The sequence below is a fragment of the Nesoenas mayeri genome (genome assembly GCF_963082525.1).
Source record: "Nesoenas mayeri genome assembly, chromosome: 22".
Classification (NCBI taxonomy): Eukaryota; Metazoa; Chordata; class Aves; order Columbiformes; family Columbidae; genus Nesoenas; species Nesoenas mayeri.
This window is the reverse complement of record NC_137572.1, coordinates 4464142-4475529: the sequence shown is the minus strand read 5'-3', so window position 1 is coordinate 4475529 and position 11388 is coordinate 4464142. Positions and strand designations below refer to the sequence as shown.

The window sequence follows — 11388 nt, the reverse complement described above, 5'->3', positions numbered from 1 at the left end:
AATCACAATAAATTCTTTTACCCCACAACCTTCAATATAGCGACATCTTGCAGACTGGGCAGAGCTGTGGTGAAAGGTGAAGGTGCTGCTGTGTCCTAGGTGGAAATGCTGCAACAGAAACATGGTTTAATTCTGTAGTTGCCCCACAGCAACCAATCTATCTTCATCTGTATTTATGTGGGTAGGTGTGGTGTGATCCTTAGTGCTACGCTGGACCATATAGTTCACGATTTGGTTGAAAGCCTCGGGGTAGCATCACTACAGCTGATAAAGCTTTTTGAATACAAACTTGGCATCATCGTTTAATGCAAGTTTTGTGAGCACCTATTGAAACAAGGGATCATTTTCGCAAGCCATGGGTACCCTTGCTCCCACCCTGCCCTTCATTCTCAACCCTGCTACAGACCAGTAAATAACTCAGGATAACAAGGAATAAAATAACAGTATCCTTTGCAAAAGGGAAATTATGGCATCCAGAGGCAGTTGGATTCACCTTTTTTAACTTGTACATTGAACTTCTAGGTAAATAAATCTGAATTGCTCACCCTAGGCTGTGTTTGCGGGCACTGATACCTCCCTCGGGCAATTCATCTGACCTCCCTTGGGCTCTTCTTGTGGGATGAATCACCTTTGGGTATAAGCATCTCTCTCTGTGGACTATAATAGGAATTCTCGATGAGTAGCTCAAATTTGGGCTCTTAATGATTCAATTTAGGGATGACGTGTAACGTGACCCATTCTTGTGTAACGTGACCCATTCAACGTGGATTAATCTACTTGAGCACTGATTAATCTTGTACATGGCATCCTGCGTTCAGACCCAAAACCTGCTACATCAGAGGTAAGCATTTTAAGAACGAATTTGTTTCCTTATGCCTAGAAGTAATAACCAAATCAAGTTGACAAGCCTTCCATCTCTCTTTTGTAACATTACATTTTCTCACCATCCTGCAGTTTGCAAGACTCGGAGCAAAATAATTCACCTGCCAGAACCAAGATCCTTGAAGCAGAAACGTGCAGGTCCTGAAGAGCTCCGGGGTCAGGTGGTTTCACAACAACAAGTAAAGAAAGAGCAGAACAAAATACAAGTAGGAGCATCAATAAGTGGATGCGCTGACCTGGAGTAAAACAGAAGAACAAACCTGCCGAAGGTCGTGCTGGTTTCCCTGTTGCACTGATACTGCTTGAATTGTTAAGAAGGACCTGGAAATGAGGACCTGCAAAAATCCCGGCATCGTCTGGAACTCGGTGAGTGACTTCCATGTGTTGATTTATCATTCTGAATGAATTTTTGTAAAGAAGGGAAAATATTTTCAGTTTGTGCTTGGCAAAAAAAATGACTGCCTGATATTTATGAGACGTGCATGCAAAAATATGCTTCTGTACATAGAAAAATTTGCTCGATTACTCAAAAATGAAGTATTTGCACTGAGGATTTTTCAAGTGCTTAAGCAGGTTGCCTGTAAGTCAGCCGATGGTGAGAGTTGTTCCTGTTTTCTCAGTTAAACAGTGAAATGATGGGTATGGTAGGTCAGAAGCCCTTGAGTCACTGCGGCTTTATGAATTATCAATGTCCCTTTGCGCTGCTTTGCTCGTGTAAGGAAATAACTTCTGTTTCATAGCTGGGGTGGCCTTAAATTACAAGCAAGAAGTTGGTAAGCTGTTATGTCAAGGTTTGCTTTTAACAGGGTTCCTGTCCCAAAAGTGCATTTCCATGTTTGTTTGGCCCCCGAAACGTCTGTGAAGGGGTTTTAAAGGTGATGCAAAGCAGAGAGGGAGGCTCCTCTTTCTGTTGGTTTTATTGTCACAGGGTTGTGTGTGGGAAGCTGGTAGCTCACCAGAAATCACAAGCTTCACTAGGACAGCTGGGCAGGAGTGTTAATGTGCAAAGCTGAGGATTTCTTCAAAAGCCCAAAGTTCTTCGTTGTCACAAAAATAGCACCTTATTATCTGAAGGGCAACATGAAAGCTTAGTTTGTGTTTTAAGTAGCTGTGACCAATAGAGAGCGCACCCCAAGGTCAGAGAGGAGCGTCCTTTGCAATTAGAAAGCTGAGTTTAGGGTGGGTTTTATGAAAACCCACAGTAAGTGCGGACACCTTAACACTAGAATAGATTGTCTTGAGAGGAGGGGAGTTTCCAGACAGACATCATCCGTAGTGCTCCTGCTTTTCGGGGCGGAGGATGGACTGGAGCAGGTCTCCGGGGCTGATTCAGCATGTTTCACCCAGCCTGCCACCTCATCCCGGCCAGGACTCGCAGCATCTGGGAGTGCGTGTATCACTCCTCACCTCTGACAGACCAAGAGCTGGAGGCGAGTTCATCACCAGTTTTCCTGCTTCAGGCTGAGCACGTTACCAGCATGTACCCAGGATTGCTGGGAGGACATCAGGTAGTTGGTTGTCTGAAAGACAGCCGGAGCTGGGCCATAAAATGCCAAAAAAAACCGACTACGCACCACATCCCTTGTCCTCTGCACCAATGAGGGAGGGAAATAAGTGGAGTAAGAGAAAACTCAAAGCTGCATACTTTTTTTTTGCTTGCAAACAGCTGAGGTAACACGAGCACAATGTCTGAACTTCTATTTTGTGTGGAAAATAAGGTGGCAAGGCACGTGAACATGGATCAGCTCTACTTGTTTATGCTAAACCAAAGAGAAGCAATTTCATCGCATTGTCTGCATCTCTTTCCCAGCTAAGTCACGGCCTCAGCTTATACATTGGCAGCTCGTTAGGCAGACAGGACCTTAACTGACTTGGAATCTTGGGTGTGTCAGAGTGTGCAGCTGGTTTCAAAACACGGGAGCCAGAAAGCAGGCAGTCAGGCCTGTCCACTCTGCTGCTGGGCTGGCAAACGCTGCTGATGCTGATTCAGAGCTCACAAAAGAGCTTCTCTGCTTTCACAAGCCACGACAGGGCTCAAGAGAGAGACCCAGGTCATAGTATAGTCCTGAGAGCAAGCTTAAATCCTCTGGTGTGCTTTCTAGTGCTTTGGATTCCCTTGGGAGTCCATTGGCAATACAGAGGCACAAGAAATGATCCTCTTTAATTCTGAAAGTGCATCTCAGAGCTGTCTGGAGGACTGGGGGTGGTTTTTTTTCGTTTCAAGCTGGTTGCACGCTGTCACATCCTTTCCTTGCCGCTCCTGTCTGTCTCATCCATATGATGGAGCTGGTCCCCAGTGCCCTTTGTTTGGCTTTCATGAGTTCAGGAGGACAAACCCACTTGTGATCTCTGCCCAAGCCATGTTTTGGAAGCAGGACTCTCACTCCAGAGCTCTTGAGAGAAGCGTTTGAGATCAAAGGATGAATTCCCGTCCAAATTACGCAGTAACTGTGAACAGTAGCACCGCCTCTCGGCTGTGCCTCCGAGCAGCGTGAGGGCAACTCACTGAACTTTTACGGGTCCCATTCTCCACAGTCAGTAATTATTTTCCTTGCATTACAGATGGAGAGGCTGAATCACACCAAGACAACCTGCCTTGGGCCTGAAAGGAGGAAGGGACCCTGTGCAGATGATAAGCCGGTACCCAGTGTTCGCCTTTGCTCTCTGGGGGCTGCCGGTTCAGCTGGAAACCACAGAGCTTCTGGATGACGTTTTCCTCTCCTCCCACTGAATCAGCCTTTTATTTACTCTTTGGAATGCAAAGTAACAGGACACCCTGTGAGTTTTATCTCTCTCCCAATCTTTTGTATCACAGTGGAAGTTGCCCAACCGGATTGAATGTTTTAAGTGCAGACTGAGCTGGGGTGGTTTCGGGGTTGTCTGGCAGGAATCTGGGTGGGAGGGCACTGCCGGTGAAATTTGAATTTAGGAGTCACACTGAGAACAGACTCCTTGGAAAGGCTGCAGGGAGGAAAACTCTTTGTCACTGAACCCAGCCCTTCACTGGATGGATGGTGCTGCTTTGCAGAGCTAGAATTCTTGGGAACTGCCTCCACCAGAAGATATTTCCCCTGCATTCGTTGTGTAAGCAGCTACGTTCTTCCTTTTTTTCACGTGGATGGCATGCCCAGGGCTGGGAGCTGATGTGGAAATACCCTTCCTGTTCAGACGGGGTTTGCTGCTCCTGCAGCTGATCCGTGTCTCCTCTGGGACTCTCCTGGGGGTCCAGTTCACAGCTGTTTAGCTCTTAGGACTTGCACACAGTTCTGACAAAAATGGAACCTAAAGCAAGTGCTCTCCTTCCTCCTTAAAGGCGTGTTAAACCTCGACTTGCCGCTCTCAGGATGCTGTGGTGGCCACACTGATGCAAAGAGACCACGTTAGGAGGAGGTGACAGCTTTTGTTGAGGAACTGATACAATTTGGACGAAACAAGAGGCTTTGTTTGCTGCTGACTGCTGCCATCGCACGTGGGTAAGTGGCTTGATTTTTGGGTGCTTCGGTTACATCTTTCTTGATGGTGACATGGCTTGGGCTCAGCATCCTTCGGTCAGACCAGAGGGACACATGGAAGCGTCATATTGCAAAAGCACATGGCAAACTGCTCATTGGGAACTGCTGCTTTGATGTTTCGGGGCTGTACAGTGCCCAGAAAGGGGGCCCCCATCTATTGCGGTGATTTAGCAACACGGCCACAAAATAAATCAGTGCTTTGGCAGCAAAGAAACGGGAATCCCATCCCTTTGGGCTCTAAACCAGCTGCCTCTCAGCTATATAATATTTTATATTTAGTACATGTGTTGCTTTCTTTTTTTCCCCCACAGTGATTGCATCCCTTTGTTCAAAGAGCCAGCTGGGCTAATGAATTAGTTTGTAGAATGTCAGTGGCTTGAATGACAGAAAACACTGAGCATTTGCATCTCTATGTGAACCTGGAGTGGTGGATCTTTGCAGGAGACACCTTAGGCCTCAAAGAGCGAGTTTGCATCTTGCCCTCACTAGCCACATCCCAGAGCTGCCCGGAGGAGGCAAATAGATATATGGAAGAGGAGAAAATTGCAGAAACAGTGGTTGAGCTCGGACTAGCTGCTTTATACCTAAAATCTGCTGTTTCACGGGGAGAATGTTAAGTCAGTCAGCCAGGTAGGGAGTGGTTGTAAAACTGAAGCTCTGGGCAGGGTTGGGCATCAGCAAGAGAGCTGAGAGCAGCTGGTGACATGAGCCAGCGGGCGGTTCCAGCAGGCTGACTAACAAAGCCGCCTTTTGAAGGGGAATACCTGAAATCCCAGGTACTTCCTGCTGTTCGGTGCTCAGCCTGAGTGGGATTCTGGTGGCTGAGGCAGAATGGAGCAGGAAAGGCGGTGGTAGAAGTATTTCTGCAAAAGCACAGAACTTCCCTGAGGTTTTTCACCTAAAAAGAACACAGCAGGATCAGAGACCTGACACTGGCTCTTTTTACCCCAGAGAAACACCTGCAAAAGGAACACAAAGCTTATGCTCTGCAGGAGACATTCTAGAGCAAGGGGAAACAAAGGTAACCAACCCAGCAGGCACCTCCCTGCGGCATGTGCGTCCGTGGGCAGCTCCTGTCACGCCAGAAACAGCGTTCGGGGAAGTTTAAATGTTCAGATGGAGGAAAAAAATCACTTTCAGAGCAGGATGCAGCTGGTTTAAAGTTATATTGGTATAGACTATCCCATATAAGACAGAGAAGGGAAGATCCTTTCCAAGAAAGATGATGTTGGTCCAGCCATGCTTAATCTTGATTTACTCATGATTGTGAGAAATCTAAATATTGGAGCGTGGTGGGGAAGTCATCTTTCCAAGAAGAGGAAAATGGTGGAGTAAGACTGTCAGGAACGCAGTTTTCAGTGTTAAAAACCATCTTTCAAACCTAGAGCATCCTCAGAACACCAGGTCGGTCCCTCCTTTTCTTCTTTGGGGGCACAATTTAATATTAGACCATCAGTTCCCAGGAGCTGTTGCTGATATGTAAGAAATACCCCGAGTGCCAGATTTGGATACACGTCCAATACCTGCTGTACTGCTGCGTGCCTTGTCACTTTTCATCTGGTCTCTTCTGTTTGATAGGATGTCTCAGCTCATTCCTAAGGTGCTGCAGCTTATCTAAGAGCAGGTTTCAGGCTGGGATAAAGGGAATATTTTGCTTTGGCAGCCCCTCAGTTTCCCAGATGTTTTTGGGAACAGCTTGTCCCAGGGGCCAAAGTGCTTGTGCGTGCTGGAGTGCCCTCTTTGCAGCGGGATTTCTTAGCAGGATAGTTGTTGTCACCTGGAAAGCCATAAGACCTTGGGTACATAAATCTTTGCCCTAGAAACTGTTGTGTCCGTGAGCGCTAGTGAACCCTCCTGCTGACTGTGGAGTGGCTTCTTTTGGTAAAAGACAGATTTTTCTGGTTTCATTTACTTAAAGCGCAGGGCAAAAAGGTCTCTTTGGGCGATGCAGTGGGGTTTTTGGCTTTCCGGGCACGGCGTTTTCCTTCGTTTTCCCACGAACGCCGGACACGGGAACACCAGGGGGACCCGATGGGTGTTTCCGCCTCCCCGTACCTGCGGAGAGGAGGGGCTGGGCACCGTGCCGAGCCGCACCGAGCCGTGCCGAGCCCAGGAGAGCAGCGCCCGAGCCATGGCGGCCTGAGCCGGCCACGCCAGCCGCCCTCGCCATGGAGCGGGGCCCCACGGCTGCCAGCATGAGGTACAGCGCCCAAGTGCAGGTGAGACGGCACCCGGAAGGCGGTGGGGGTCTCCCAAAAGCCATCAGCTTTTCACCATGCTGCTTCGGCCTCTGCTGGCTCTGGTTCCTTTGAGCTTTTCGGGTCAGGACCGACAAAGCTCCTACTGCTCCGGGTAAGGTCAGGAGAACCTGTTTGGGGGATGCCGCCAAGCCCAGAGGAGCAGGAAAAGACAAATCAGCTTTGGGAAAGGGGAAATTCCCACCCGTGATAGACCACCTCGGTGTCAGCTCTAAAATATGTCTGATGGTTTTGATTTCGGCTTAAGCTACGTGCTGGGGGTGTGGGTAAAGCTAAACTACACGACGGTGAATTGTTTGCAGTGCTTGAGTCTGGGTTGTTTAGCAACAGATCTAACTAAACCTGTTCGAGCCATTAGCAGGTCTGACTTTAACTGAGAGCTTTGGGGCTTCATTAATTAACCAATGCGTTATCAGTGTGCTTTGAAACTTGAGCGAGCTTAAGCCATGGTCTTGGTTTTTGGGACTGCGGGTCAGGCAGGGACTGTTGCTTTTGAGTTGCACCTCCGGAGCTTGCTCTGTGCCACAGAGCTGTTTTAAAACCAGGTGTTTAGATCAAAGCAGGACAGCAGCGTGTTCCAGCTCACCCGTGGGCTGTCTGTCTGGGTGGGTCTCAGAGGTTTTAGCGTTGTTTTCTGGCAGCACAAGCAGCCAGCAGCTCTAGCAGCCATCAGAAAGCTGGCCTACAGCAAGAAAGAGCTTATTTTGCCTCCAGCCCGGCTGTCTGCGTGTGTTAGAGCTGCCAGGAGCGGGAAGGAGATGCTCTCGCTGATACTGTTCAGCTCCAGCTCCTTGTTCCCTGGCCGGGTCAGGGTGACTCTGTCGCATGCAGGGTGATTGTTCCTGTTCCCTTGTTCTCCTGGCTAAAGGAAGGCTTGTGCACTGGTGTGTCTTCTCTTTGCTCTGGTTCTGGATCAGTTTTCCCCCTTGATAACTTCAAGAGGGAGCTGATCTGATCTGGGAGGACCAGCGAACAGCCCGAGCGGTTTGTCACTTGTTGGATTTGGCTTCCTATAAATGAGACCGCAGAACAAACGTGAGTTGTTTTTTGCAATGATCCTGTCTCCTCGTGTGATGGAGAGGGAGCCGGGCACAGTGAGAAGCTACTCCTCGTCCTCAGAAAGGTGCAGAGATTTTCTCTTGGGTCATGTCTGATGGGTGAGCTGCTGCTCAGGCCAGTTTTGCTGCTGTGGGTGCCAAAACCAAACAGGGATCAGGAAGGTGACAACGAGAAAAAGGGCTGAGGCCAATCGAGAGCACACCAGACCTTTGCTCAGCAAACAAAAGATCACTTTGTAAAACCACCGAGAGAGTTGTGAAAGTATCAGAGCAAAGGTTCTTGCCTTGCCCAGGGTAGAATGTGCCATTTCCATCCAAAGGCAGCCTTTCAAATGATGTACCTCAATACCCCAGATATGGGCTGGGGCGGAGGAGGGAGCAGCTGATATTGATTTGGCAGACAGAGGCTTTGCCAGGTCAGAGGTGCTGCTATTCCCCATGTTGTTAACTCTAAACATTCAAATATCGTGGGCCAGATCCACCTCAAAGCTGTATGAGTCAGTCAAGAGCGTGGGTGCAATGTGATGCGCGTGGAGTGTTTCAGCGAGGTCTGGAGCCCAGCTGGTTTTGTGCGGCTGCTGGAGGGCGTGTTTGTTGCTCGGACGGTACTTTCTGTACCGGGAAAGATGTAGGAGTGTTCTTAAATAAGCCATTTGCATCTGCGGCATGTCTCTTTTCTCGTCTGGGGACATAAGCATGTTGTAGGGAGGAATTTCATGGCTCATAGCTACATGTAACAGGCCTTATTTCCTACTTCTCTCCAAGAACTGCTGAATCTTGCATATAAAAGTCTCTGCAACAACAGAAACACGATTAGAAGCGTGGTGGCTTTTTTTTCTGAGCTACTGCATTTCTAATCCTGGTGCGGGGCAGCAAGCGTAGCCCGCGCTGTCCTGCGCAAACATTAACTCGAGTTTCTTCTGCAATAAACCTACAGGAATTTGGTTTCTCGTATGACTCAGAATGGTCACGAGACGATTTAATGCTGTAGAGGACTGAGGTTGAAGTTGGTGCGTGAAATAGGTGTGTGCGACTTGGGTCTTTCACTATTGCCCTCTGTGCCCGGAAGGCAGACAGTGCGGAGGACTCCGTGTCCCTTCAGAGTCCCTCCTTAGCTCTGATGTCATCATTTTATAGCATCATTGCTGCTAATAAGGAACTGAAGATGAAAAAATAATATGCTGGCAAAGTTTCTTCAGGGTTGGGGCAACACTGCATGGATGTGCCTTACAGAAACTCAGCTCTTGTGTGTGCTGTTTCCATGTATTTCTTACCAAGGATAAGAAGAGAATTGGGAAGGTTTTTGTTATCAGATCCCTGGAGGGAGTATCAGGGTTTGCAGCAAGAGCTGATCTCAGGAATTGGGAAGCGAGTTCCATGCTGTGCACACCATATGTCAGCAGCTTTTAGTTGGTGGGTTTTTTTAATCTTATAGGAAACAGGCTGTTTCCCCTTATGCCAACACCACAAAGCTGGTATTTGCTTTCAGTGTGATCTGGGAAACCTCAGGATTGGAAACAGAACTTTCTTGGCTCTTTCTTGCAGAAACCCACCCTGTTGATCTCAAAGGCTTGGGGTGGGTGTCCCAGGCTCTGGGCCTGGCTTGCTGGCCACGTCCTGCACTGGTCGACGAGGTGATGGATTTGGTTCCTCTCATTTCTCCTGTGATATTTGTTTTAGTTTTTATTGAACACCACCTGAGGCAGGTGTGGCTGCTAAAGGGGAGGTGGAAATTGTCTCTCGGACATGCAGGGTGTAATTACCCGGCAAGAGTCTGGCCGTGTCGCCCGATGACTCTTCTTTGTTTGAGACCTCCCCAGGCCACCTCCAAGTTTGTGTTCTTGCTGGAACCACCAGGCAAGCCAGAAATCAGCTTCCGTGGGAGATGCTGATCCCAGCTGGAATCCCAGTGAGCACCTCCTGTCCAGAGCTGCCTGTGGCGGTCCCTGCCGGCCCCGAGCACCTGCCGAATTTCCTGCTGACAGAATTGCGGAATTAGTCACTTCTGCATCTGGTTTGGCCAGTCTGGCAGAGTACGGTCACTGTCTAAAAATACATCGTGGGGCTGGCTGGCGGAGGACGAGTGGGAGGGTTTGCTCACGCACAGAGCTTCTCCTTGAGCTCCCTGCACGAAGGAGATGTGTGCAGGAGCCCTGCGAGCGCTAGATAAACCCATCTGTTCCCGTTCCACACTTCCTCATGGAGTCTTTACTCCAGGGAAGAACAAGGCGTGGAAGAAATGGGATGATGTCTTTTAAAGCAAGGAGGAAGTAACCGAACCTGTGACTAAGGCGGGGACAATATCAAGGCAGGTTTTCTGTCAATAATGTTTATCGGAGTCGTTTCCTCAAGGAGGACGAGTCAGACTTGGAGTCACTTTGAGCCGGAGACTTTCTCAGGGAATCATGGACAAGGTGAGAGCAGGATGTGCTTTTAGATCCTCTCTGGTTTGCATCTGCCCTTGCGATGGACTGTTCAGTACGAGAGAAATGTGCAGCAACTGTTAGCTAAAGGAAATTAAAATTGTCATCATCTTTCCTTGATTTATCTATGATCTTTTGAGCTTTCGAGGATGGTGTCCAGCCCCACCGAGGAGCTGTTTTTCCCCGTCAAACAGGAGGAGCAGCAGGGAAGGGATGTGCAGCACAGTGAGTGTGTGAGCAGAGGCTGAGCTGTAGTTTTTGGGCACAGACAAGCCTGGCACTAAGCTCAAACATGTGGTTTTTTGTGCTGAGCGTGGGCAGGGAAGATTCAGCCTCTTACTCAGAGGTCAGGACAGGGCACCTCATCTGAAATCTTCTCGGCATGACCCAACTTGGCATTCCTGGAGTGTTTGGGGGATGCTTCAGATCCTTTGCCTTGGGTTGAGAAGATAGTTTGCAGGGGTCACTCGTTGCTTACCCCAGGCTGCGACAGACGACAGCTCTGCAAAGCGGCTCCACGCGAGTGTCCAAGTTGGCTGGAGAATGTAAGTGTGTCCAAAAGGTGTAGAGATGTAATGGTGTGCGAAAGGTGTACAGATGTAATGGTGTGCAAAAGGTCTGAGGATGGGAGAGTGCAAGATCTGGAGTACAGAACAGAGGGCAGGGAGGGAAACCTCTTTGCATCCAGTCTCGTATCTGCCTCTAATCACTGCTAACTTCTGGTGAGTGACAGCGTCTCCTTATGCACCTTGTACAGGAGTAATAATGAAAATCATCTCCCAGGAGTCCCCATACTCCTTTAATTGCTCCTGGTGCTGTGGCTGTCGCTGCTGGCTTGGAGCACAAACAGAGTGGCAAAGGCGTCCTGTAAACTCTTTCAGGTTTAAGTTCTTTCATCCTTTTTTTCCAAGAAGAGCAGAGAAATGGTCTAAAGAAAGACCAGATGGTGAATTTTATTGCTTACTTTCCTTTGCTGCAGGAGCATGTGTTTGTCTGTGTAGGACGCAGAGAGGAGCTGCTTTTTCCTTCTGATTTAATCACACCGAGTAGTTACTCCTAAGAGTTTTCTCTTGGTAAAGACGCAACCGGTAGCTCCAAGAGGATGTTAAAATGCCCCAGCCACTGTGTTGTGCAGTCTGGCCTTGCTCAGCACTGTCTCCTGCTTGCAGGTGTTTGGTAAAACTGAAACTTGGGTATTTTGCAGAGGGCTGAAGGGGTTCTGTGTGAACAGGTAGATCTTTTAAAGCCCCAAGGT

The 11388-nt window shown here is 48.7% G+C and overlaps 1 protein-coding gene across 1 annotated transcript in view; it reads left to right on the top strand.

The window, feature by feature from the left end:
• The first annotated feature begins 4303 nt into the window (after positions 1-4303).
• ST14 (ST14 transmembrane serine protease matriptase) overlaps positions 4304-11388 on the top strand; it is a 17662-nt gene continuing 10577 nt past the window's right edge. Inside the window, exon 1 of the mRNA XM_080357894.1 lies at positions 4304-4355. The gene's annotated coding sequence lies outside the window, so the exon portion shown is untranslated. The remainder of the gene's footprint in view (positions 4356-11388) is intronic.